The sequence below is a fragment of the Rattus norvegicus genome, chromosome 6 (assembly GCF_021556685.1).
Source record: "Rattus norvegicus strain SHRSP/BbbUtx chromosome 6, alternate assembly SHRSP_T2T, whole genome shotgun sequence".
Lineage (NCBI taxonomy): Eukaryota > Metazoa > Chordata > Mammalia > Rodentia > Muridae > Rattus > Rattus norvegicus.
The window spans coordinates 21,345,192-21,372,580 of NC_141539.1; the positions used below are offsets into that span (position 1 = coordinate 21,345,192).

Consider the following 27,389-nt stretch of genomic DNA (forward strand, 5'->3'; position numbering starts at 1 on the left):
CATTGCTTACAGGTGGACAACTCCAGCCTCTCCTCAATGTTTTGATTTTTTTTAGTCTCCAGCGAGCCTTGGCCTGAAGAGTAGACCTGGTTTTCACACACACAGAAGCAGAGGAAGGTGCTAGGTTGGATGAGTTAGATAAGAACAAACGTCCATGTTGGAGGAGTTAGGTCCTTACACAAACATCTACCCCGAGGACCTCCTTGGCCGTGGAAGCTGCACTGCCAGGAAATGGATCGTGAACCACTCGTGTTCGATTCCATGCCGATTTCCGGTGAGGCAACTGATAGAGGATTTCAAACAACATCTTTATTTGTCTAAACATTTGGAGAGTGTTGATAAAGATAACAAACATTATCTGGACTCTCTGTGGGGGCTCACCATGACAAAAATAGACGTGGATGCCCCGAAGCGTGATTGGTGTTCTAGTAGCTGTCGGGAACTCACTAATCAAGCTGGTTGAATAAATCTGGCTTCTCTCTGGCACTCACTAACAAGCATAGTATCTGTCCGTCTGTCACTTCTCATAGATCAAAAAAAAAAAAATAGTTCCTCATCTAAGTATAGAATTCTCTTTTTCTTTTTAGCACTGTTGGAGATTAAACCAAGAGCTGCACACGTGCTAAGCACAGGCATTCTCCCACTGAGCTACAGTTTCAGCACCCTAGAAATAGTTGTGGATGGAAGTAACAAGCTTGGGGGTGGGGGGGATACTCCTCTCCTGCAGAGAAGGGGGGGGGGGGTGGCGCGGGTAGGTTGACTTAAAACAACGACAGAACCATGCTGGCCTTTGGGAGAAGTGACCATCAAAGAAAGATCAAAGTGAGCTAGCTGAGAGGAAGAACTCACCCAGAGGGTGCTCCCTTCCCCAGGGGAAGCAGACATCTGCAGTTCACATCGCAGCTCCTTTTGTTTTGTTCTTGGCTGCACAGACAGTTGTTTACAAGATGGATCAGAGAGAAGATCAGACCATTTTTGGCAAGGGCAGGTTTTTGCACTGCCCTGGAAATTATGAGATAATGTTTTGTTGTTGTGGGTGTGAGCAGGGGTGAGTGTAGTAGAGAGCGTGGTTAACTCCTATCTCTCAGCTATGTATGGAGAAATAAGTGCTACCTGGCTGGGGAGAGCAGGCTGGAGAGAGATACTCAACCCAAGTGTCTTATGTTAGCACACTGCTGCTCAGATCACACTATGCCTGAAGCAGCCCTACCTCTTGCGGATACAGTTACCCCACTGTCTGTGGATCACTAATGAACAGACTTTTAGGTTCTGGGATTTAGGGGTGAGTTTATATCAAAGTAGGTATTGGTATCACATATCTTGTTCCTCACTCCTTTCTGGTCTCCTGCGTGGGAATCAGAGAGCTTGCAGGTTTATGATGGGAAATCACTCGTCTCCAGAGAGCTAAGTGAAGAGGACATTTGTCCCTTGACCTGACTTCTGCTACGTGGGCCATGATTCTTCCTTTCAGAGACTTTCCCATGTTGTCTGTCACTGATGATGGAGCCCTGAGCTCTCCTCAGGAGTCTGTCCATCCATGGTGTTAATAACTCTTCTAATACACCCCGTCCTCCCAACTGTAAGTCTGTGTCCTTCTTGAACCTGCCTCTGAGATCTTTCATTCATCTCTCTTCTCCTTTTGTCTAAAAGCAGGGTGAGACACAAAGGGGCAAGGAATGACTCTTCTGAAGGTGGCACTCCTACCTGGCAACAGTGTCCACACAGCTGCTACACAGATCTTCCCCGGAATCAGAGAAACTCAGCATCCTTGTTACTGCTCTTTAGGGCTCCTGGTCTGCTACAAGGTTTCCATGGACAAACTTTGTTTCAACTTTCTTCAGTGCATTGCGGTCTTCCTCCACCCAGCTGAAGACTTTCTATCTGCAGAGGGCTCTGGGGTCACAGAAGTCTCTTGCTCAGCATAACTGTACACATGTTGTTCCTTGTTGAAATCCACTCATCAAAGCCCAGCGCACTTGTTTTAGTTTGTATCCGTTGCTATATCTTAACACCACAGACTGGATAATTTATAAAGAGTAAAGTCTCATTCCTCTCACAAGTTTAATATCTTGGAATGTCCAAGGTTAAGGGACCAACCATTTCTTACCTCTGGGGACTCTTTCTGGAGTTCTGAGGTGTCATAGGGCATCACTTGGGTCTCCCTTTCTCTTTTTACAAAGCTACTAATTCCCTCATGATAGGGGACACTCTAATGTTACACCATTATATCTGAGATTATGTCTTCCCTTAGGGCAGAGGCTGGGTTTTAATTCATTTTTGTATCTCTAAGACATAGCAGTGCTGATTGGCGAGTGAGTGCATGGACGGGTGAGACAGAAGCAGCATTAACTTTGAAAGACATCAGAAGGTTCAGTAGGTTGTCGTGGTCACTTACTCTTGTTAGCTCAGCATTTGTGAAACCCTGTGTGAGAGAGACAGATGGGGGAGGGGGAAGGAGAGGGGGAGGAAGGTAGAGGGAGGGGGAGTTCCGAAAGCATTTCAGGTCTGTATGTCTTAGCCCGCTTTTCATCTCCTAGTCGAGTTCCCTAGAAATTGATGCCATGATGCCCCTAGTCCATCCTAATCCAGGAATGGCTTATACACCCCGCGCTGACCATTGGACTCACCAGGAAAGTGGTAAAAACAAACAAACGTCCCCACCTCACTGCAGATCAATCGGACCTATGTGTAGCTGAGCTCGGGCTAACTTTCATTCCAGGACACAAACACCTCCATATCTCAGAGGCAGCAGACTTTTCAACAACATCGTTTGCTATTTACAGCTCTTAGAATCCACGGTAGACATACAAAGTCCTCGGGAGCGTAATAAAAACTTGGTTAAGCCCTTGGTCTGCTGTTCTGGCTTGGGGAACAGTACTGGGACAATCTCTGAGGGAGTAGTACCACATGTACCTCTCTGCCCTGGGACTTTGGTCTTGTAATCAATGGTTGCTTAGTCTTCTCTGAGCCTTTTGATCACCATGTTCCAGCTCATGGCCAGTGAGTCCACAGCAGTCTACCGTGGACTTAGTATTGGCCAACCATCCTTGTCAAACTCAGGCGACCTCTGGTTAATTGGCCTTGGTATAGTCCCAGGAGGCCAAGCTAAGAGTGTCAGCTGCTTGCTCAAAAGACCTGCACCCACTGACTTCGGAGGTCAGCTGGATAATTGCATCATGACCAGGGCCAGGCAGCAGTGCCCTGGGGCTGGGCCTACTGCCTTCTGAGTACAGAGAGTAATTCAATTTTGACTTTTCCACTGCTGCCGTGATTGCAAGGATGCAGTGATTTCTGCTTGAAAATGTACTCATTAGCCCTGTCATCGTGGGTTGCCTTTCTCCAACTCCCTCTGGCAGGAGGCCAGAGACTTCATTAAGAACCCTTAACCCTACTTGAGGATTTTGGGCATTTGAATGGGATGCTTGAATCGGGTTCTGCCAAAAGAGGGGAAGGCAAACAGTTCCTTGTTGGTCCTCGTTATTATGGAGTGGGGAGGGACGCAGACATCATCGGTCCTCATAGCCTGGTCGCCTAGCAGAACCACCTGCAGAGTTTTAGAAAGAACCGATGGCTAGGCGGACACATTCGATCCTATTTCCAGAGGCAAGACTCAGATGCTGTCCCCTCATGAGCTAACATATAGAGAAGAAACCATTCACTAGTTAAACTTTACTTTTATGTGATAAAATTGGGACTAAGATGCTTGGGAGTAATTCTGAGCTATTATTAGCTTTGCTTTGACCTCCGGTGCGTCTGAGAAGCCAGAACAGTAAAGCACGGTCAGACATGTTTGGCATTTTTTCATTCTGGAAGAACTCTCTGGACTGCTTGCCTGCTGCCTTGCCCTCCTCTGATTGTTACATTCTATAGTTAAAATCCTTATCGAGTCCGGAGTCTCCTTTAACTCCCCCTAAGTCTTATTTTTCCCATTCAGTATATGAGCTAGAGCCAAGGAGCCCCTGCTCTGAGCTGTGTGCCCAGTGCTCCCCGTGCTCCTCACTGGTAGCTGGCTCCACCAGACCCTGAGGACTGTGTGTATCCAACCCTGTTCTGCAGTTAGAAGTTGGGATCCAGCCCTGTCGCACAGATAACAGAGCGGAATCATGTTTGGCTGTTTTCTTGGCTCCTCCCCTCTTTGTAGTTGCTAGGTCATTGTGGTGATACAGGGCGGGGCAGTGGATGTGGAAGGACATTAGGCCAGGATTAGAGTAAGCAAAAGACCTAAGTGGCAAGGAGCGGGTACTCCTTACATGCCGAGTTCTGGTTTCTCACTTGCCTCCCTGGCTCTGAGGAACGAAAAGGAAAGCAGGTAGGTAGGGCTCTATCTTAGTTGAAGACCTAAATCTAGAATTGATACAAGTTAAAGATAGTATAGAGTCACATAAAAAATTTAAACGTGTGTGTGTGTGTGTGTGTGTGTGGTATGTATGTCTGCAAGAATACCCATCCATGCAGGGGTACATGTATGTCCGTGTGTGCAGGAGCTGGAGGACAATGTCCACTGTCATACTCAGGAAGGCTGGCCCTTGGAGGCAATGCCTCTTTTTTTTTTTTTTTTTTTTTTTTTTTGGTTCTTTTTTTCGGAGCTGGGGACTGAACCCAGGGCCTTGCGCTTCCTAGGCAAGCGCTCTACCACTGAGCTAAATCCCCAACCCCTGGAGGCAATGCCTCTTAATGACACGGAATCGGCTTGTCTCCCACCCCAGACCCCACATTAAGCTGATAAGTATTAATTAACCCTTTCATATCAGACTGGAGATCATATCAGACTCGGGCTGTTGCTTGCAAGGGGAGTGCTTTACCAACAGAGCCACCCCTCCCATCCATGAATTGTCAAATGACTAGAATCACCAGTCCGGGGAGCCATCTCTTCTGGATTGGGAGAGGGACTTACGAGGAAGGAGTTGAGCTGAAACGAGAAAGGAAAGAGGGAGACTTCAGGAAAGAACTTTGACTCCCTGGTCATGCCGTCATGTGCTTGGAACTCAGTATACGAGAGGCTGAGGCAGGAGAACAAGAGGTTCAAGATCATCTTCGACACATAGTCCATTCCACAGGCAGGGGCTAGCCTACGCTACCGAGACCTGTCTAAAGAAATAAATAAAGTAAATAAACCAAAACCAGTTGACAAACATGTGCTTCTCATTTTGAAACATGTTGAGAATATAGAGAAGGACAGAGGACAATTTTTAAGTCATGCACATCGGGGTTTGAGGTGAGGCAGAGTTTCAAATCTGCATAGTGTGTTCCACGTAAACGAGGCAGGGCGTACATGGCGTGGCTCCCGTATCCTACTGTGTGCTTATTTTGAGCTTTATGTTGCTGCTTCTTTGTGTCATAGTTTCCCTTTGGAAATGTAATAAACCTGTCTTTGACCAAATGCCTTCAAGATCTGCTTCCTGCAGAGTGCGTGTGCTTCTCAGATAACCAAGGACTTTATTTCATGCAGAGCAAACTCCACCCCCATGCAATGTCTGGGCGAGCTTCATTTGTTTCCTTAGAATGATCTGGAGATTCAACAAATGCCTACAGCTTCCTCCTATTCACTCCGTGTGTTTGGTTCTGAAGAGTTCAAAATTCCATCCCACCCTGGCTATTCCCTTGGGTTATAAGGAAAAGGGAGAACACTTGTTTTACAGGCCAGGAATTGTATGCCTTTTTTTTTTCTGGCATGCTTCTGCCTCCCCACTGTGTGTATTTAAGGCTGTGCATAAATAAATATAAATATAGGTATTGTGGGGAGGGCTCTTCTTGTGCCTTTCTGGGGCCCAGTAACAGTTTTGCTCTAATGTTTAATGATTGAGACTGCTTTGGGCTTTAAGATAGATGAAACACACATACTCACACACATACACACTCATACACACACACTCACATAACACATACACATCACATTCATACACACATACACACTGTTGCATATATACTCACAGACTCACACACTCACACAACATTCATACCTACATTCACACGCATATACACTGTTGCACATATACTCGCACACTCACACCCATCCCCACTCACACCCACACTTATACAACACCCACAACCATACCCAGACAACATCCATACTCACACAACACCTCCCTTGCACATACACACACTTTCATACACACATGCACACACATTCACACATACATTGTCATAGATATACACACACTCACATACACATACACACATATACACACATTCACACATATACACACTGTCATAATACACTCACATGCACATTCACACACACATACACTTACACAATATCCATACCCCACACTTACACAACACTCCCTGCACATACACACTTATACACACACATGCACACTCACACATACATACATACATACTCACACATTCATACATGCACTCACACACATATCCATTCACATATATACAACACACACACACACACACACACACACAGAGTGCTGATTTTCACACACATGGCAAACTGGAGAGGGAAGAATGAATGCAAAAGAAAAAGAGGAAAGGAGAACAAACGGAAAAAAGAAGTCATAAAGGATCCGAAATGCAGTCCTTGAGGAGCAGGTTAAAATCCAAAACCCCTCGAAGCACTGCATTTTCTCCTGTCAGTTTCTCCTTCCTTTTTACCATGATTGTCTTTTCTCTAAACACAATTTTGTTTTAGGTTTATTACTTCCCATGCATAAATGTCGTGCCTGCACGCTCACTAGGTACATGCCTGATGCCCACGGAGGTCACATGATGGTATCAGGTCTCCCAGAGTTACAGGTGGTTGTGAGCCAACATGTGGGTGCTAGAAGCCAAAGCTGGGTTCTTTCCAAGAGCAACAAGTGCTCCTAACCTCCGAGCCATCCACACGGCCCTGACTGTCTTGTTTCTTCCCCATTTCCAGCCTTTTCTTAGCTTCCATGATTATTCAAGCAGCTCTCACCTCCGCGCCCTGCCCAAACTAGTTGGCATTTCTTCAGAGACTATGGTGCAGCCTTCAAAGGGCAACGGGTTTCCAACTTTGCCTTCTGGTTCTATCCACAGATGACACCGCAATAGGATCATGCATAGGTGGCTGCCTTCGGGTAAATATGTTTCACGTTTCTTACTTCTGCTCAGCATCCAGGCCGCTCAGTGAAGTGTTGCTCACCACAAAGGATGCTCTCAGGCAGTCAGGAGCAGCCTGGCTTTCCTTCCTCCAATGTGGTTCCCTGTGGTGCTGTGCTAAATGAATGGTTTCAGACTAGCCTTCAGTGAAAGCTTGTAACCGTTTCTCTCTGGGTGAGACTAATCCTCAAGGCAGCCCAGCATCTGTGTAACCGAGGCTCTTACAAGAGTTACACATGTTTCCAAATGTTTGTTTCTTTGGCCTAAAAACAGTGATTTGTGTGTGAGTCACTGACCACATACGGCAATACTTAGCACGATCCCCCCAAAACCACTGAGAACGGTAAACGGTGATTAAGTCAAGGGAGTTTAAGTGAACGTTTCCAGCTCTCAGAGTCACTTAGCTCATGAGTGCTTAAAGGTGGTTGAAAAGGTTATGACTGTCATTCCATCCATTCCAAAATGATACCAATAAGTAAAGAACTGGCCTAACACACGTGGGACCTGCACTTGGTTCTCCAGCATGGGGTGGGGGTGGGGAGGAGCTGTAACACTATTAAAAAGCTAGTTTATGTCTCATTCTCTCAAATGAAGCTTTTAATTAACTCTTGTTTGCACAGATTTATGGTGCGGCGGTAAATGACACTTGTCATGATGACCCTGTAGCATTTGCTCAAATGCCTTTTGAATCACCAAAGAAACCCACGAGTTTCGCTTTGCACCCTTCGGTGTTAGGTATCTTTCAAGTCGATTCTTGGGAAGTTGGTTTTCTATGTGTACTATGCCTCATATCGCTGGATTTATCTGCAGTGTTAAATGAGAAAACGTTATAGTCCATACTTGAAAGGCTCAGTGAGGCTACTTGCCCCTGGGAAGTTGAAAAAGAAAAACTGAGTGACTACCTTCAGATTTCTTCGACAGCAGCTTGTCACCTTGTCACTTGATGAACGGGAATTCCTACTTCTCTTACAACTACCAATATGTGAGGTTGACTGACGGCTAACTTAGGTCTAAATGTGTCTGTAAAGGATGAAAGTGTAGAGGCGTACTCAAAGAGTCTGCACACGCAAAACCCATAACTCGGTGGTCCTTTCATTTATCCGAGAGCAGAAGTCATCATTCAGTTTTCTTCCCACATCTTTTATGGGTAAGCCAAGAAAAGGAAAATGGCTCATAACAGTGTCACAGTTTCAATTCAATTTAATTCATCAGTAGGTACCTGTTTACGTTTATGCATAGTTCTGGGCACTGGAAATAAGAGAGGCTGCTAAGACATGGGTGTCTCCGTTCAGGGTAACTTAGATTTGGTAAATGTGGCTGAGACCATTGGAATTATCAAGGAGGAAATAGTCAGACAGAGAGGGAAGCTTGGTGGAGAAGAAACAACTGATTCTTCCGGATTAAAAAGTGACTTCCGAGCATGTGAAGAGGAGGGATCGTTTCTGAGCTAAGGATTCTGAGAAGCAGTCACACAGGCTGATAATCCAGAGGTTGTGTTAAGACAGGAGTGAACCAAGACCATCTGTCCTGACAATGAGCAGTGGTGCCAAGTCATTAAGAAATGGAAGCCCAAAAGGAATTTCAAATAAGAGAATAACTGAGCAAAGTATGTAGCCCATCCAGCATTTGGTTATCCTTGCTCTCTGATAAGAAATCTTTTCTGTTCTTTAGGTTAATAATCAACAAGCTTCAGCAAAGACCCCTGGAGCCATCCCAACCAGGGTCCCATCATGTACGTAGTATGATTTGAGATCTCAAGTCATGCTAGGTATTGATGTCTTTGTTTAACTCAGAGACTCCTGATACTGCAACTCTTCAGTACAGTTCCTCATGTTATGGTTGGTAACCTGCCACCATAAAATTATTTTTGTTGCTACTCCATAACTGTAATTTTGCTACCATTATGAATCATAATGTAAATTTCTATGTTTTCTGATGGTCTCAGGTGATTCCAGTGAAATGGTCATTTGACCCACAGGTTGAGAAGCTCTGTTTTAATAGTTCGGAGTTAAATAGTCAACTAAATTATTTAATAGTTGTCTTAGTTAGGGTTTCAATTGCTATGAAGAGATACCATGACCAAGGCAACTCTTTTTTTTTTTTTTCCCCAGAGCTGGGGACTGAATCTAGGGCCTTGCACTTGCTAGGCAAGCGCTCTACCACTGAGCTAAATCCCCAACCCCACCCCCCCCAAGGCAACTCTTATAAAGACAAACATTTAATTGGGTCTGGCTTACAGTTTCAGAGGTTTAGTCCATTATCGTCATGGCAGGAAGCACGGCAACATTCAGTCAATCAATGTGCTCTAGAAGGATCTGAGTGTTCTATATTTTGATTCAAATGCATCTAGAAGACTGGCATCCTCAGACAGCTAGGAGCAGGGTCTCAAAGCCACTCCCTGGGCCAAACATATTCAAACCAACCACAATAGTCAAGACAAAATAAGAGGTCTTTCCACCAATTAAAAATAAAGGGTAAATCTCTACTCTAGATCTCTAGATAGTCTATGTTTGGCCCAGGTTCCTTGGGGGTGCTCCAAGAATGGTGAAAATTTGAGATCAGTAGAAGGATCAGTGATTGTTAAGGAGAAGTCCTTAACTTGCTTTCTGACCGGGTGAGCATACATTAAAAACAGAAATGTTCTCAGTGTCTTCTGTACCTGAGATCCTGGTCTTCTTGTAAGGCTCCTGGAAGAAGATGTGCAGAACCATCTGAGGCACAATGGCTCCCTTCTAGGCCACGCAAAGCCATAGGGAAAGCTGCTCTCAAACAGCTTCCTATCTCTGTTTCTACTTTAATCTTGCTTGGCTTCCTAAGTGTTTAAGCCCACGAAGCTGGTTCTTCCCATTTGCTGGAATTTACAGCAACCTCGTCTTCATGGACATCCTGGACGGGAGAGGGATCTGGGATTACTTTCTTCTGCCTTGGAATACAGACTTTTCAGGCTAAGGGTCACTCCACTACCTCTCAGCCACTCACGGTCTTCTTCTGCCTGATCGTGAAGAGAAACAGGAGGTGTCTGCTAGCTGTTAAATCAGTAACAGAGCAATCGTTTGTCTCTGTATCCGCTTTGTGCTTATTTATACCTCGGGGGCTTTGTCAGGTTCTTCAGATGGACAGAGCCATCAGGCGGTTGAAAGGAATCAGCTCACCTGGTAATAGAGGTGGATGAGTGACAAGATCTGCAGGGTGTTTTGGCCAGATGGCAACCTGGGAGAGTTGAGGGCGTAATTCCAGTTTAAAGGCCTGAGAACTGGATCGTGTAGTTCCAACGTGAAGCTCTGTGGAGCCCCATTAAATGTCTTCATGCAAAGGCACTTGGATAGGAGGAATTCTCTCTTAAACTGAAGGAAGTGTTAGCCTTCTCTTCAGTCGTCCATTTGATTGGTTGGAACCCCGCACACATTATGTAGGGGCCTCCACTTTACTCTGCCTACCAATGAAATGTCAAACTTTCTATAAAACACTCTCACAGCAGCAATGAAAAGACTTTCATATTGTTTTCTTGAAGACAGAGTCCCTCTGTAGGCAGATTCATTTTCCTCAGAAATACCTGACTCTGGGCATGGATACCTTCATCGGCCTCTCAACTGTAGGGGAGGCTCCACCAACAATTCAAGCTTGGTCTTTTACTGCCTCAAGGACTGAGCAGACCAAGCCAGTAGGGCTTGGAGATTTTTTTTTTCTGTTCCTTGCCACAACCCCATACAGCTACAGCTGTTTTACATTGATCACTGATGCTTTCTGATGGGCACAGAGCACTTTCAGATGCACAATCACAAAGCAGATGGCTGTATGGAGAAGCTGGGCCGTGCTGGCACACGCTTTTAATCCCAGCGTGGGAGGCAGAGTTCCGGTGGATCTCTGTGAGTTTAAGGCCAACCTGGTCTACAAAGAGAGTTCCAGGACACCCAGGGCTGTCATGCAGAGAAATCCTGTCTTGAAAAACAAACAAACAAACAAACAAACAAACAAACAAACAGGAGCAGTGAGGGAAGAAGCACAGAAGAGGCAATGGAGGTCAAGTAATCCCACTCAGGTCACGTGCGTCTACCTTGTGCAAATTCATGGCTTTCTATATTCATGCCCAAGGACCCTATAGGAAATGCCAGAATCAGGAAATTGATAGTTCTGGTATGGCGATACCCAGAGCTTTGCTCTGATCCAAACTGGAGACTTATTTGGGTCACCTTCAAGTTTCTTCCCTAGCCTCGGTATTGGAATCCCAGTGTGGCTGACCTGCTCTTTGCTTCCTTGAACGATACCCCAGGCTTGGATTTGCATCTTCACGGCTTGCTGGCGAAGCTTTGATTTGCCTGTTTGGAAGGAGAGAGTGTATTAATCTCCACTGGAACTCTCAGGGTGAGGTTCTGGGGGAGGAAGCACTTGCTTGGGAAATGTCTGTCCTTTCTGTCCTGCTTTGTGGTCCCTTTCAGTAGAATTTCTTGAGGGTCCTTTTAAATGATTTGTGTCTCTTGTGGATGGTGGTCATGCCCTTGGTTCCCTTCCTGAACGTCTTTGCTCTTTGTGAGATAAGGAAGTCCCCATGCTTCGGATGGGAGTACTCAAAGGCAAGGGCTAATTCATTCAAAGTCACAAACCTACTCAGAGGCGGCAGGAAAGCCTCCCAATTTCCCTCCTGCTAGACTCTGCATCTGTCTAAAATGAGATGGCATTAGATAGCTGGGATTAATCTTCTGCACATCAGGATGAGTAAGTGGGCATGAAGCTCCTGGAGATGGGAGGTGCCAAGAAAATGATCAAACAGACACAGTGCCACTCAAGTGTCTCTTGACATCTTTCTTAAACGTAATCCAAAGCAAATGACTCTTGGGGAGAACACTACAGGGTTTTACAAAACAGCCTTCCCCAAGCCAAAGGTCCTTGTGACTTGTATTACATCCACAACAGAGTACAGCACAGTAAGCACATGGACACACATGCATGCACACATGTATTGAGGATGGAACCGTGTGTGTGTGTGTGTGTGTGTGTGTGTGTGTGTGTGTGTGAGAGAGAGAGAGAGAGAGAGAGAGAGAGGAGGTCAGAGGACAATCTTCAAGTGGTGTCCACTTTTTCTCCCCCTCCCCCTTCCCTCTCCTTTCTCTTCTCCCTCCTCCTCCTCCTCCTCTTCTTCTTCTTCTTCTTCCTCTCTCTCTCTCTCTCTCTCTCTCTCTCTCCTCTCTCTCGATAAGGCCACTCACTGGCCTGGAACTAGCCAAGAAGAATAGGTTGGCAGGCCGGTTAACTCCAGAGCCCTTCTAGTTCTGCCAGCCCATCACAGGATCGCAAATGTGCTTGCCTGGCTTTAAAAAAAAAGTGTTCTGGGGATAAAACCGAAGCTCTTATGCTTGTAAGGCCAACACCTTGCTGACTGAGTTATCGCTTAGGCTCCATAGCTTAGTCCGTACTCTACCACTGGGCCACCCGACCAGTCCCTACTTCTAACTCTTTATCTGAGACTGGACTCCAGTGTGATTCCCAGACCCAACTGTTGGAGCAAGGTGTGAACACACTTCTGTGTTAACATTGGCTGTGAGTGGTATTTGAGGCTCATGGCATTTGACTGAAGAGTGGCCTAGGCAACCTTCGATACAGAAAGTAGCCGATTTCTTCTGATCTGATCACGTTCTGTCTGAGATTGGATTCTCCAAAAGCTGTCCCGGGTAGGAATCCAGGCACGTTGTCTGAGGGGGACATGTGGGAAGAAGGGGGAAGAAGATTGGACAGGGGGAGGAGCTGTGCATGGCTATGACTGCAGAGGGAGCCTAGCTTTGGTCTGAGTATCACTGTGTTGGTCCTCTGGTGGCATTTTGTACAGAGGGCCACCCCCAACACCAGACTGGATAACTGTCTTCAGTGGGGGTTGTAGTGTAAACTTTAAGACAAGGTCTACTGTGTAGCCAAGGTCAGTTGTCTAGAGAAGGAACCAAGTGTGAGCTCTTTGCAGACACTCAAGGGGGATTGAGAGTGCCACTGCTCTTCGGGGAAAGGTCGATGGCAGTCGAGAACCAAGGACTACCACAAAGCCACACCCAGGAGGGTGGCTGCCTCTGCTCGGGTGAGAACCAGCAGAGAGCTGAGTAGCAGGCAGGGCTTATATAGGATTTCTTGAGGGTAGGGGCTTTCTAGGGTGGAGATCTCCAAGGTGGGGAATGGTGGGGTTTCAAGTCTAGGGCTTGGGATGAGCTCCTGGATGGATGGAATGTCAAATCCTGAGTTTGGGTTTTTTACTCTGTAGGGCAGGGGCTGGGTCCAGCCGTTAGGGCAGTTGGAGTGTTCTGTGAGTAGAACCTGGCAGTTGAGCCCTGGGGTGGGGGCTCACGTACTTCAAGGGGCTTACAGGGACACCAATAAGGCTCACCTATTACATGGTATCAGCACGGGCTACAGAGCAACGTTGGAGCCAAAGAGAGGCTGTTTCTATCCTGGCTCCCAGAATGAAATAGAACAGGTGTTATTAGGAGACAGAATCATGTTTTCTGGGCCTTCAAGCTTATTAAAATTGGGGACTTTCCCTTAAGAAAAGGACACGAAATTGGAATTCAAAATTAGGTGTGTGCTCATGCATTGGTTAGACCCGGAAGCTTTCTTAGCTTCACCTGTCTCTGGCATCGTAGCAACCTCGTGCAGAAAATTGCGTTCAGAGTTTCAGAGAAATTGCCCAAGGATATCAATGACGGAAGTGGCTGGAGCCAGCTACGGCGGTCTGCTTCTGGCTCATACATAGTTCAATGCCTGCTCTCTGGTGGTGCCAGACATACACAGCGGTGTGTAGTAGTGTGTGGAGAGGGTCAGTAGATGACAGAGGTGCACTGTAAGCCAGTCCTGAAGTAAATGAACGCACTGATCTGGGAGATGAAATGTCTGTTGCTAATTTGGTCAAAAGATATATATTAAATATATAAATATAATTTATTTATTAAATATTGAATATATATATTTTAACTCAGGCTTGCTGGGTTTACACAGTGTTCCTTTGTTTCTCAGTCCCTCTGGTTTGACTCATATTTGTAAGTTTCAAAGTTAGGGCCTGTAATAAACTGATACATCTCCCAGGCTGGAGGCTATTTGGTTGAGCATGAGAACAGAAAGCGGAACGGGCCGTGGTTATCACTGAGAACGAGAGCCCGTGCGTTATCGCTCTTCTGAGTGTATCCATGATGTTCGCGGAGCCATAGCTGCTCAGAGGCGAGGCTGCAGGAGATAAGGGAAGGAAGGGGGCGTCTCCTGAGTTTATGGTGCAGGGCAACGGCACAGTGGCTTTCTGAAACGTCTCTGTTGAAGAACTGTTGGTAGCTGAGCCCGAAGGAGTGGGTGCTGCGGATGATAGCACCGACCGGTTTTCCTTATCCACCTTTTCATCAGTCATGCGTTGGAGGTGTTCCTACGGCTGGGCGCCCTTAGGTGGGATTTTGCTGACTTCTTTGCCTTCCCTACTGCGGACTAAACAACGCTCTTGAACTGTGGGGCTTGAATTATGGGACTTGAACTGTGGAACAGTGGCCACTGGAAAGGACGAACAGCTTTGTTGAAAAGCCATTCTTAGGCAGGCAGGGGGTGGGGCAGTGGGCACGCGCCTTTAATCCCAGCATGCGGGAGGCAGAGTTGAGTTGGAGGCCAGTCTTGTCTCCAGAGCAGGTTCCGCGGAACATCCAGGATACACACCACACACACACACACACACACACACACACACACACACACACACACACCACACACACACACACACACACACACACACACACACACACACACACACACACACCACACACTCACTCACCAACGACAAAAACCCAACGAAACCAAAATCTGTCTCTCAGAAAGCTGTATTCAGTCTGTTGAGGACGACGTCTAAGATTTCAGAACATCCGAATCTGGAACTACAGCAGAGCGTGCTCAAGCTCACCCTTTCCTCTTCATGGGGATCTTGCATACAGTGATTCTGGCGGGTCACCAACAAGCCTCCAGTCAAACTTTAACAAGGACCTACTTTCCAACACCTGGCTCACTGTCATGAGCTCAGGACAGCTCTTCTCTCTGCTTGGTAATCTGCCCCACCTCCCGCCATCCCCATCCGTGGATGATTTCTACCTACAAAGACTCGCTCACTTCCGGATTCTCTTCTGTGCTGTGCAGAGCATTGCATTTGCAATGATTTACATCAGCTCTTCCTCTCTTGCCACACTGAGCATGCACACCTGACCTACTTCTCCAACACTTAGTTCAGTGCGTTGTACATAATTTATGTGGGAGAGGTGTTTGCTGGATAGATGAGTGAGTGAATGAATGAAATGCACTTTTTTCAATCTACACTACAGCTTTATAAATATGAAACTGTAAGGCTGGGCTGGCTTTCCTATGCACGGTCTCCCTCCCCCAACAGTCTCTCGTATTGTAAGACTCACCTGGACTTGTCAAGGTTCCTTCCTGAGACATTACCAGCAAGCTGTGGTCTTTACACATGTTTGGAACACGAAATGAGAAACAGATCTCATTGGCATGGGATACGTGCAATCATCCTGTGGTCACAAGTCTTTTCCCCAAGGAGGCTTCATGAGTTCTTCCTAGTATTTTTTCGTGGAAAAAATGAGGTACCAAGAGTTTTATTCCCTTAACTGTTCCTCATGGGACAAAAGAGTATTCCACCGCACTGGACTGGAGTCACGCATACCTGGATTTGCCCTGGAACTCCATTGCTTGCTGCCGTGCTCTTGGGGAAATTAACTTTTTCAAAGTTTAGATCCAGCATCTCTTTTTAAAAGATTTCTTTGTATAGGTGTGTGTGTGTGTGTGTGTGTGTGTGTGTGTGTGTGTGTGTATAGGGGTGTGTGTGTATAGGGGTGTGTGTGTGTGTGTGTGTGTGTGTGTGTAGCACGTGTATGTGAGTATAGGACTGTGAGGACAGAGGTGTCCAGTCCCCTGGAGCTAAACTTATAGACAGTTGTGAGCCATCTGGCATAGGTGCTGGGAACTGAGCTCAGGTTCTCTGGAAAAGCAGCAAATGCTCTCAAGTGCTGAGCCGTCTCTCCAACACCAGACCCACTCAGCTCCTCTTAACTGGGTGTAATCACAGAGCTGTTATGAAGAGAAAGTAAAATCATGTAGGTAAAGTTCTGACATGCTTCCTATCCACGCACAGTAGATGATACACGACAACCGTGATTATCCTTCACGATAGCTGATTTGGGGGATATGGGAGTAATTTTAGACAGAAGCCATATTTACAGTTAGACAACACCACACATGCACTGAGTATAGTGTCTCTCAGGGCTTTGATACAAAAATAATCAAATTATAGTCTGCATTCATAAATATTTAAGGCACTGGAAAGATGGCTCAGTGATTACAACTGTTGGCTACTCTTCCAGAGGACTAGGGTTTGATTCCCAGCACCTCTGGGTTAACTCACATCTTGTTCCTCCATTCCCAGGAGATCCCATCCCCCTTCTGGCTTCTGTAGGCATGAGACACGGATGCGGCACACAGACATATTGGAAAACAAAACATTCATATACAAACAAAACAAAACAAAAAAATAAATAAATAGGAACCAACCAAATACAAAATAAATGAATAGAAATTAAAATATATATAAACAATGATAAGATCACTTAAGACAATAGGATAATAATATTCTTTGAGACTTCCAAGGCTTCATTATAATAAAATCTGTCTAGGCAAGCTCGGGGTTAATTTAGGATAAGATATAAGGTAATACACACCCTGTAGTTTTTGTTGCTTCTGTGAGTTATGGAATAGTTCTCCAAACCCATCTAATATAGTTCTAGAAGCCTGAAATGCTAGGCATAGCACAATGTTCACACCAATGTCAGAGCTATCAGAGGAGTAGAGATGATGTGCAGTGAAGGACCACAGAGGCTCGTTTCCCGGAATCGATTTCCTCCTTGTCCTTTATGTGTCAGCACTTAGATAGAGAACATGCAGAGCTCTTTCAGAGGGTTCTAGAACTGGTGCCCTGACCACTGGCTTCCAGCACATTGGCTAGAAGGGATGTCTCTGAGCTGCAGACGACAAGGAGGCAGTTTTAGCTCTAAACGTCCTGGATTCCAGGGTCCCTGTGTTCGGTCAGCTGAGAAGAGCTTGGTTGATCTATTTGATGTCCCAGGGCACCATGCTATGTTCCGTTCATTGGTCCTGTAAGGGCAGTGGAAGGAAAGGTTATGAAGGTTGGAAACTGCTCTTTTGTCATTTTGCATGAACAGCAACTACAATACATTTGCTGTTCCTTCACAACAAACTAACCCTCCTTGGTTCTCACACACTAAAACCCATTTCTTTTAAAGATCTTTCAACTTCTGAGGGAGGGCTTAGGCTGTGTGGGTATTTCTACCACTTATCAGTTTGTAAATCAAACTGTTTTCTGTTCTGTTGGGAGAAAGCTCACCAGGGCTTGGCAGCATGGAAATGACTGGAGAAATTACACATGGGCTGATGGTAAGAAGTATAGATTGGGAGTTCAAGAATCCTGGGATATGGGGATTTTATTGATTTGGAATATATTTTTTATTGCCCATATTTTACTTTTAAGATCAATCTGTAACACAAAAAATGTTTCCCACCACCCCCATGCCCAGGGGCCGAGTTGTGAACCAAAGAGTAACTAGGTCTTTGAAACTGTTCCAACTTTCTTTCTACCTCCTCCCCACTTTGCTCCTTTACTTTGCAGAATTCTAGTTCAAGGCCTGTGGTTGACAAACATCCAGACATTATACTTAGGGAAGTCCAACTGAAAATCTAAAAGACTAACCCCAAAGCTGCATGCAAGACCAGCATGTGCATTCCCTAGACTAATTGTCCCTGCATGGGACACTGCTAATATTACCAAGAGTAATAGAGGGAAAAGAGATTTTTCTCCTTTTCTCAAAACAACCAAAAAAAAAAAAAAAAAAACCACTGGATTTGAGTTAGAAGGCTTGGACTATCAGTGCTCATTGTTTAACAGAGGTCAAGAGCTAAACCTCACCAAAGAATGAAAGGGATACCACTCTCTGTGGTGGTTTGAAGATGCTTGGCCCAGGGAGTGGCACTATTAGGAGGTGTGGCCCTGGAGTAGGTGTGTCACCGAGAATGTGGGCTTTAAGACCCTCATTCTAGCTGTCTGGACGCCAGTCTTCTCCTAGTGGCCTGAGATGAAGATGTAGAGCTCTCAGCTCCTGCTGCACCATGCCTGCCTGGATGCTGCCATGCTTCTGCCTTGATAATGGACTAAACCTTTAAACCGGTAAGCCAGCCCCAATTAAATGTTGTCCTTATAAGAGTTGCCTTGGCCATGGCGCCTCTTTACAGCAATGCAAACCTTACCTAAGACACCTTCCAAGCTCAAGAGTGGGTAAATGTACAGATTATCACATTACATCCAATTTTACATTACGAATATGTCCAATATTACATCCAATCCCATTAGAGATTATTAAATTGGAAGAAAAAAATAAAGACTACTTCTAGTATTGCTACCGGCCATATTGTGATTTAGGGTGAGACAGTTGGCTGTGGTCCCTGTACAATGCTAATCCTTCTTCTTCTTTTATCTCCATTTCTAACACTCTTCGGACTGAAGTAGGTCACATAGTCAAGATGTCCAAACAGAATGGTTCTTCTCTCACAGACTCTTGGATAACAATAGAAGTAGTTGGAACTAGGGTTTACTGAGTGTGTGTGGTGAGCAGGCACTGTATTAACTGCTTTACACCATATGTTTCTCACAACAAATATCTGTGATAGCAACACAGGCAAGGAGATTGGGCTTCAGAGATTGTCACACCGCTGACAAAATACAGTTCTTCCAGTTCCTCTAAAGTCTTTCTGGTGTTCTTATCACTTTCAGTCTCATTCATGTCTGTGGTGTTCTATCATTTGTTTGTTTGTTTGTTTATTATATGAGATGACAGATAGCCGAGAAAGTCGATGTAAGGAAGGAAAGGCTCCTTCTGATATTAGAGGTTTCAGCAATGGTTGTTGGTTTTGTTGTTTCTGGGGGAAAAACAGGGAAGGAAGGGCCTGGTGAAGGAAAAGCTGCTTACCTTACAGTAGCCAGGAAGCAAAGGAAAGCACAGTAAGAGGCCTGGACCAGGTGTGCGTTCAGCGCAGGCCCCCCAAAGATTTACTTTCTCCAACTTTGTGTCTCTTCCATTTTCCACCGCCTTCCAGGTGTCCATCCAAAATTCGGATTCGTCAGTGGATTGAATTTGTTAGGTCAGAACCCTTACAATCTAATCATCTTCGGAAATGTCCTGCAGATACATTTAGAGGTACTCCTTACTAATTTCCAAAGGGTCCCTCAATCCAATCACACACACACACACACACACACACACACACACACACACACACACACACTTTAATTGGTGCATACTTGCATTTATGGGAAATACTACGCTATTTGTACCCCCATGCAGGAAGCAGACCAGTATCACCTCACACACTTATTACCTGTTTATATTGGAGACACTGAAAATTCTCTTTCGAAGTAGGCGTTGTGACCACACACAGTCATCCTTTTAACCCATCTGTTGTTACAGGACAAACCTTGGCTTTTTCCTGAGGTTTCCTTTTTGCTATTGGCTACATTCATCGGCAGATACAAATTCAAGTGCAGACTATGTAATAAATTCCACCAAATGGCAAACTCTGAGAGAATAAGGTCTTGTCTCTTGTGTTTATGGCTATTCCCAAATATTTCTAAATATTTGCTATCGGAGTCATTATTGTTAAATGGATATATTGCCAGAAACTTAGATGCAGGGATATATTTTTGCGTTTTGGGATCTGACCTTTTGAAATTCTGAGTTGTTCATGGGAAATGACCTCTGGGATGTGGGCATATAGGCAGGTCAGCCGGACAAAACCACAGAAGCAGGAGCCATCCTGAATATGTAGCTGGGTTCTGAAGATGGCCTGCAAGAATGTAGGACCTCAAGAGTAGCATGATTGCTTAGGGGAAGAAGTGTGCTTCTCTTGGTGTTAGAGACAGAGTGAAAATATCCCCAAGGTCCTCGTATAGACAGTCTTAGACCCACCATATCCTCGACATATCTGTGATGGGATGTTCTTTGTCATTGTCCAGTGGCTACTCTGTAAAAGTAGATAATGTTTTGTGAACATCCGTGCAGCCAGAAGTCATTAGACGTACCAGTGGATGTCGCTGGAAAGGCAGCTCCCTTCCTGATTTAACCATCTCACGTGTCTATGACACTGTGTAGAGTTTATTCTCAAGAAACAGCTAGGCACCCTGAGAAGGATCCATTACTGAATTGTTCTAGAAGTATCCCCAGAAGTTTTTTGTTTTTGTTTTTTTAATTTAAAACCTTGTTACTTTGTTTTCTTGATGTCTTGTTGTCTTGATATGTAACCCAGGCTGGCCTCAAATGTGTGATCTTTCTGCTTCAGCCTCCTGAATACTGGGATTACAGGTGTGCACCGCTATTCCGGGCTAGCATTAGACATTTAAGCATACACAGACTAGCTCACATACACTTTACACTGCTCTTTCTCTCCGACCCATTACTCACCCACGAAGGCACTAGCCTGAAAAGACCACTCTACTTGGAGAGAGCCCAGAGGAATGAAAAAGGTCTTGTTCTCATCAAATGAGAAGCAACCCAGCAACAGCCACCCAGTTCGATGCTGGAGCTCTTTATTTCAATCCAAGTTTAAGACAAGGATGGCCTGATAAAGAGAAAGGGTCCATCTAGCCCTGGCCCCATTGCAAGGACTCCTTCTTGGCAGTTTCTGTTGATGTGGCAGGGACATTGGGAAAGCCTACATGTCTGCAATTCTCAAGTCCACAAAGGTCCTGCAGTTCTCTTTGGAAGAGTGAAATAAATCCCAAGCCTATCGCTTTGTCATTTTTAAAGTCCCCCCAAGTCTAGAGCTGGAACAATTGGAAATGCTGGCAGAGCTGGAGGAAAATACAAGTGTCTCCCAAGGTTTTGTTATGTTCTGGTGAGAGCGCCAGCTGGGCTGTCCAGCTAGGGCTTGTGTAATGCTAACACCCTGGGTAGCATACCAACCAAGTAAGGAGCCTGCCTCCTGCTTCAACTTGGCCCAGCAGGTCCTGAAAACAAAGAGCCACTTCACTGCCCATCGAGCCAACTTGGACCACACTGTGCTGGATTTAAAGCTGTCTTCTCGGGCACAGGTAGCCTAGAAGTCACGGTGCATGTAATGCTTTAAGCAAAGATTTCTTGAGCTGTGATTAGGTTTTATGTTTCCTCTCATCTCTCAAAGGAAAAGACACCGAGGGTTTGGGCAGTGCCACATGTCCCTGAGGAGGACAGCAGCACAGGCTTCGACCTCAAAGGACATTATAAGAAAAATGTGGCTACATTAGGCAAGACTATCTAACCAGGGTGAGGGATAGACCCCAGGAGTGGATCCTGCTCCCTCCCAGTGGGCTCAGAAGGTGAAAACTCTGATTTCCCTTTTTAGCTACATCTGGTAGGATTGGCTTTTTCAGAGTCATAAATCTAAAGGGGATCAAGAAAATCCTGTCCCCAAATCTTTCTCTTTGAAGAATGTAGAGGACTTTGTTTCTTATTGAAAGCTGTTGGGTCTTGAGAGTATACTATTCAAATGTATTTCCTTTGTGGAAAGATTTGCCTAAAACACTTAGGGGAGATAGCTAGCAGGGAGGAAAAAGCTATGGAAGAAAAACCATTGGGTGGCTTAAGACTTGGACCGGATGGTGGCTCCCTCTCTATTTTAACCATGCCATTATCAAAACGGAAATCATCAAACAAGGCGATCATCAAAAGAGGAAAGCAACCTTTGTTTTTATATATGTTCTTTTCTACAAAATATTTTTTGTGTGTGTGTGTGTGTGTGTGTGTGTATGCCTGAGGAGGCCAGAGGAATCTTGTGGAGCTACAAGCAGCAATGAGTTTTTTGTTTGTTTTTTGTCTTCTTTTGTTTATAGTTTATTTTATATTCGTTGGTGTTTTGCCTGTATGTCTGTGTGAGGCTGCCTTCCATCCATGACTCACTGTCTTGGGCTTTCCCTCTAGTTGGGCACCCCGAGGAGGCTTCATTTTTGGATTGTTTTAGCAGCAGTACCAGAAATGGCCTCGAAGCAAGGAAGAGGGTGTTTAAAGAGAAGGAAATACTGTGTCTCCAGTTTCCTGTCTCCTAAAGTCACTGTCAGACAAAACGAAGTATACATTCTCTCTTGTGGCACCACCGTGAGGACAGAGGCCGGTTGGGGAAGAGACAAGAGAGGCTAAAGATAAAACAGAAAGGGGAGGAGACTGTCTGCCAGTAGGGTAGCTTCAGCAAGTTCGCTTGAAGGACTATTTCCAGTCACCACTAGCCAAGGTCCCCTGAGTGCTGAGGTTTGACTTGTCTGCCGGTACAATAGGAAAGGCGAAGTGAACGTGGCACTGGCTGTGACCATGAGGAGCAGTCCTGTCCTGGAGCAACTTTCTCTGACCTTTGGAACTTTTTATTCAACAAGACCAGGTTGGCCACATGGTCTCAAAGGTTGCCTCCAGCTGGAACAGTCCTTATGTTGTGAAATGGGGATGATCTTGAGAGCCCTGTGATGTCACCGGCAGCACAGAGCCACATCTCACCCGGAGGACAGCCTATTGACCCGAGGGAATGGCTGGCTTAGGAGGCCTCTGTCAGCCTCTCTCCCAACGCTCCTGACTCTAGGTTTCAGTGCTTAGTAGAAGGCTTATAGGAAGAAATGCCTGGAAACAGCCGCTCAGCTCCCGCTCTTGTCTTAACCTTGAGCGGAGAACACGCTTGTTTGGGTTTCGATTATGTAACTCTCCCTGCCTGTTTGATATTCTGCCTTTTAGCTGCCCTGGTTTGCACCTTTAATTAAGAAGGTTGCCTTGTATTTATATTAATTGTTTTTGCCTTTTCTCTTTCAGATCCTGACAGGATAATCACATTGTTCTGTGTAGTCAACACTGGGATCAGTACCACTGTGACGCAGGGCTGACAGTGGCCTGCGGCTGCTCTGGGAAAGCTTTGGTTCAGGTCAAAGACGAGACCTTAAGGGAACAAACTCCTCAGAACCTAGATCTGCTCCTTCCCCAAGCCTGCGCTGCTTCAGCCTTCATCCACATTCGTTGAGCATCCCCAGGGCTGAGAGTCATTCATTTCCTCTCCGAGCAGTCACCCTCCTCCCATTTTGTGTCACCCTTCCACAAGATTAGTTGTAATGGTCTCATTTACTTACCCCCAGCTTTACAGAGTATGAGGATTCTCTAGAAACAGCCTGTGTAAAAAATGGAACCACAAGAGAATATGTGTGCTGCCAGAAAGGGAGCGTGTCCGAGGAGCTCTGCAGCGGTGTAGTGAGGGTGCTGGGGGAGGAAGGGCGAGAAGGAAGGAGGGGGCCTGAAAGGGGTGGGTTGTGGACTGTCTGGGCTCTGGGTCTCAGTAAGGAATGAGGAAGCAGGGTGACCTACAGAAGCCTCCATGCCAGGCCTGCTGAGTCAGATGGGAAGACTTAGAGAACACCCACGGCAGGCATCTTTATAAACCTCCAGGGCCTGACATGCCGCCGGAGTCCTGGGGACAGAAACCTGTCCTATCATTTGTACATTGCACAGGGCCAAGTTGCTGAGGGTTGCAAAGGGGGAAATATGTATAATTTACCTATGAATGTGAGGAGCCTCCTACAACTGAACCATGTACCTCGTTAGCTCCCCAGTAAAGCCACGTGAAGCTAGCGTGTGATGTCACCGACATGTTGAAGTTCACGGTCTCACAGGGAGAAGAGTTTTGCTTTTCATTTAGCCCTGCTAAAAACAGGGCTTGGTTCTGTCCTCTCACCAGGTGAGCCCGTTTCCCAGCAATACAGGGTGTCTCTTGGAGTCTAGTCTGCAAGTGCCTTTCCAAGCCCAGCTCTCTCTGCTCCAGCCCCTCCGGTGTTCTTGCTGGTCCTCAGGAGACAAAGGTCCTCCCTTCAGTACATTTTCACGCTGCCTTTGCCTAGAGCCCTCTTTTCAAAGAGCGTCACGCTCACATCCAGGACACGGGTCAGACTGCACCTCCTCTCCTCTGGTCACCCCACTAGAGAAGCCTGTTAGTCACTCCTCGGTGCATGGCATCGCTTCGTTTCCATCATAGCAGTTTTAACTGTCTGTCTCCTCCTACCAGCTGAGGTTTGTAACAACAGGGACTTTGTCTTGTCCCCTGTGGCTTGTCCTCCCCACCAGGAACGGCTCCCATAGATACCTGCTTGCGATGGAAATGGGCAGTTTACTGATAACATTTTCTACACACTAATATTTTCTACAAGTTCTTCTGTATGTGTTAGTTTTCAAAACCAATTTCATAGGCATAATCTAACTTCTACCTCAAAACTACTCAGTGAAGCAGGTACGACAGGGCTTCTGTTTCCCTGGAGAGGCGAACAGAGGGAGAAGAGTTGCTATAGGTAGAGTCACTTGCCCAAGTGCCTTCAGCTTGTAGATGTCACTGCTTGGTCGTTCCCCATCAAGATCAACTCTTTTCACATTCCATCGCCTACTCCCAAAGTCTCGTGACGTCCCGTAACTCCCCAGAACTGGGGAATCCATCTTGTGAGAAAGGAGGAAGCCCCTAATAGGGAAAACAAAGTATGTCTGGTATCCTCAAGAATGTTTATGACAGATGGCCCTCATTCCACCCACGGGTCCCGCAGAGCAGCAGAGCAGTTAGTACGGTGGTAACCGTTAAGTTGTGGATGACAACAACGGCCTCATTGCAGACAGACTGCTGCCTTCACACGCACATGGTGGGGTTGGAACTTCCGGTGTTCAATATCGAATGTCTCAGCTACAGTGCACGGCCTCATATTTTACCTTCAGGGCAAAAGCTATTTGATGAGTAGTGAGAAATGAAAGCCAAGATCACTATTCTTTTAGAACAGGTGTAACACAAGAAATGTTCTTTTTCTTCCATAAAGAATTTAACTTCTGGGTGGCCTATGTGTGCCATGCATGCACATGTCTATGTCTGTGTACAGAGACCAGAGGTTTATGGAGACCAGAGTGTCTTCTTTCTCACCTCCACCTTGGGTTTTTTGTTTATTTTGTTTTGTTTTGTTTTTGAGATAGAGTTTCTCTGTGTAGCTCTGTCTGTCTTGGAACTCACTCTGTAGACCAGGCTGGCCTTGAAATTAGAGAGATCCATCTGCCTCAGCCTCCCAAGTTCTGGGATTAAAGGCACGAGCCACCACTGCCTGGCTATACCTTGTGTCTTTTGTGACAGGGTCTCTCTTATTGAAACTAGAGCTCTTCATTTTGTCTACAATGTCTGGCTAGCACGATTCAGAAGTCCCCTGTCTCCATATCTTCCCATGCCCTGCTTCTCACCTGGGCCCTGGGGATCTGAACTCAGGTCTCCGTGTTCACACAGCAAGCACTTTATTTCCGGAGCATCTCCCAGGTCCACAAGTAATGCGTTTCTAAACTTACCTAGAGCAGTGGTTCTCAACCTTCCTAATTCAACAACCTTATACTACAATCCCTCATGTTGTGGTGAACCCCCTCCTCCAATCTTAAATTTTTTTGTTGTTACTTCATAACTGTAACATAAACATCTGTGTTTTCCAATGGTTTTAGGTGATCCTTGTATGAAAGGGTCATTTGGTTCCCCAAGGGGTTGCGACCCACAGGTTGAGAACCGCTGACCTAGAAGGTCCGTGGTTAAGAGCATTTGTTCTTGCAGAGGATCTGGGTGCGACTCCAGCATCCATATGGTAGCTCGCAACATCCGTCACTCTAGTTGTAGGGGTCTGATATCCTCCACTTACCTCTGTGGGCACCAAGCGTGGCCGCGTTCCACATACATCTATGTAGGTGAAACGCTCGCACATTAAATTAAGCGAATAACTCTAATAAAATTTACAATATAAATGAAGCTACCCAGAGAATCAGTGTCAGAAAAAGCACATCAGCACTCAGAAGTCTTATTCAAAGATCATCAGAGGTCAATCACTACAACTTCTCTGGGCTTCACCTCTCCAGGAATAAAAACCTTAAAGATTGCTGATGTATTTATAACACCTGAATATAACTCTTTTGACATTTTTGATTAATAAATAGTACACGTAAAATCCCATGTTGGGGGCAGAAAGGTGGTTCAAAAGATTGAGGCACCTGGAAGAGCCTGATGACCTCAGTAGAGTTTCCGGGACTCATGCAAATTGTCCTCTGATCTCTACGTGTGTGTGTGTGTGTGTGTGTGTGTGTGTGTGTGTGTGTGTGCATGGGCCAAATAAGTAAGGAAGTAAAAAAGCATGCAAATGGTATTTCACAATGTGAACTCACTCCTAACAGCACCCTGCAGCTCTCATTCTGCTTCTATCTAATGGCTAGCATCCCCAAACAAGGGCGAGCATTGGATTTACTCAATGCAGGTGGATTAGCTTTACTTATGTCTGAGCTTATAGTGATAGACCTGCCCAGAACATGGCTATCTTCTCACCTGGCTTCTTCCCATCGTTTTGGTGATGCCTGTCCGTATTGTTGCTTACCATTATAGTTTGCTCACTGTCTCTACTCGGAAGTGTACTAATGTTTGAGTATAATGTATTGCTTATATCTTCTATTTGTGGTCATTGGGTCGTTTCCCATTAGGGGATATTATAAATAGTGCTTTGATGGCTATGCTTGTACATGCATTTTGGTGGAAACACATGGATTTCTGGTAGAAGAGTGGATTACTGGATCACAGAACATACAGGCATCCATTTGCCTCCAAGGAGACTGGTTCCAGGAGGATACCCAAACCTGAAATGTTTAAAGTCCTTATATAAGATATCATTCACCTCCTCTTCCTCCCACCATTCCTTCTTTGGTTTTCCTTTTTAGATAGGGTTTCTCTTCATAGCCTTGAGTAGTTCTGAAGTCACAGCATAGCCCAGGATGACCTCATACATCCAATCATATTCCTGCCTCAGCCTCCTGGGTGCTGGTACGGCAGGCGTGAGCCGTACCTAGCTTCTCCTTTATACATTACTTATAGTACCTAAAACAATGCAAGTATTATGTATTGGAGATTATATTATTTGGGGAATGATTCCAAGAAAGAAGATCTACAACATATTCAATACCAATGCAATAATTGCTCAATAACAATAAATGTTTAATACCAATACAATAATTGTTCAAAATACTTCCCATCTCTGGTTGGCTGAATCTCTGGGTACAGAATATACACACCCAGAGAGCCTTGTCCATATATTCATAAATACTGCCGGCTGCCCCAAGTTAGCTCATTGGTTTCATGAAAGATCTAGTTGTCCCACTTCATTGTCAACACTTGGCATTATCTGTCTTCTCATTTAGTGATAG

General features: G+C 45.6%; 2 long non-coding RNA genes across 8 annotated transcripts; one reads left to right on the forward strand and one right to left on the reverse strand.

The window, feature by feature from the left end:
• Nucleotides 1–289: 289 nt before the first annotated feature.
• Nucleotides 290–16,948, reverse strand: LOC134479323 (uncharacterized). Of its 7 annotated transcripts, none has more exons than XR_015622792.1 (4): nucleotides 12,591–13,313; nucleotides 11,314–11,390; nucleotides 4,895–5,088; nucleotides 290–3,544 (listed from the first exon to the last, which is right to left on the reverse strand). It is a non-coding gene; the product is annotated as an uncharacterized LOC134479323 (long non-coding RNA). The 7 variants fall into 7 exon arrangements; XR_015622790.1 differs by lacking the exons at nucleotides 290–3,544; nucleotides 12,591–13,313 and adding exons at nucleotides 15,483–15,641; nucleotides 16,800–16,948 and having other exon boundaries at nucleotides 4,582–5,088; XR_015622791.1 differs by lacking the exons at nucleotides 290–3,544; nucleotides 12,591–13,313 and adding exons at nucleotides 15,483–15,641; nucleotides 15,749–15,856 and having other exon boundaries at nucleotides 4,582–5,088.
• Nucleotides 16,949–17,067: 119 nt separating this feature from the next.
• On the forward strand, nucleotides 17,068–23,777 carry LOC134479324 (uncharacterized). The gene is made up of 3 exons (XR_015622795.1): nucleotides 17,068–17,264; nucleotides 18,208–18,319; nucleotides 22,971–23,777. It is a non-coding gene; the product is annotated as an uncharacterized LOC134479324 (long non-coding RNA).
• Nucleotides 23,778–27,389: the final 3,612 nt, after the last annotated feature.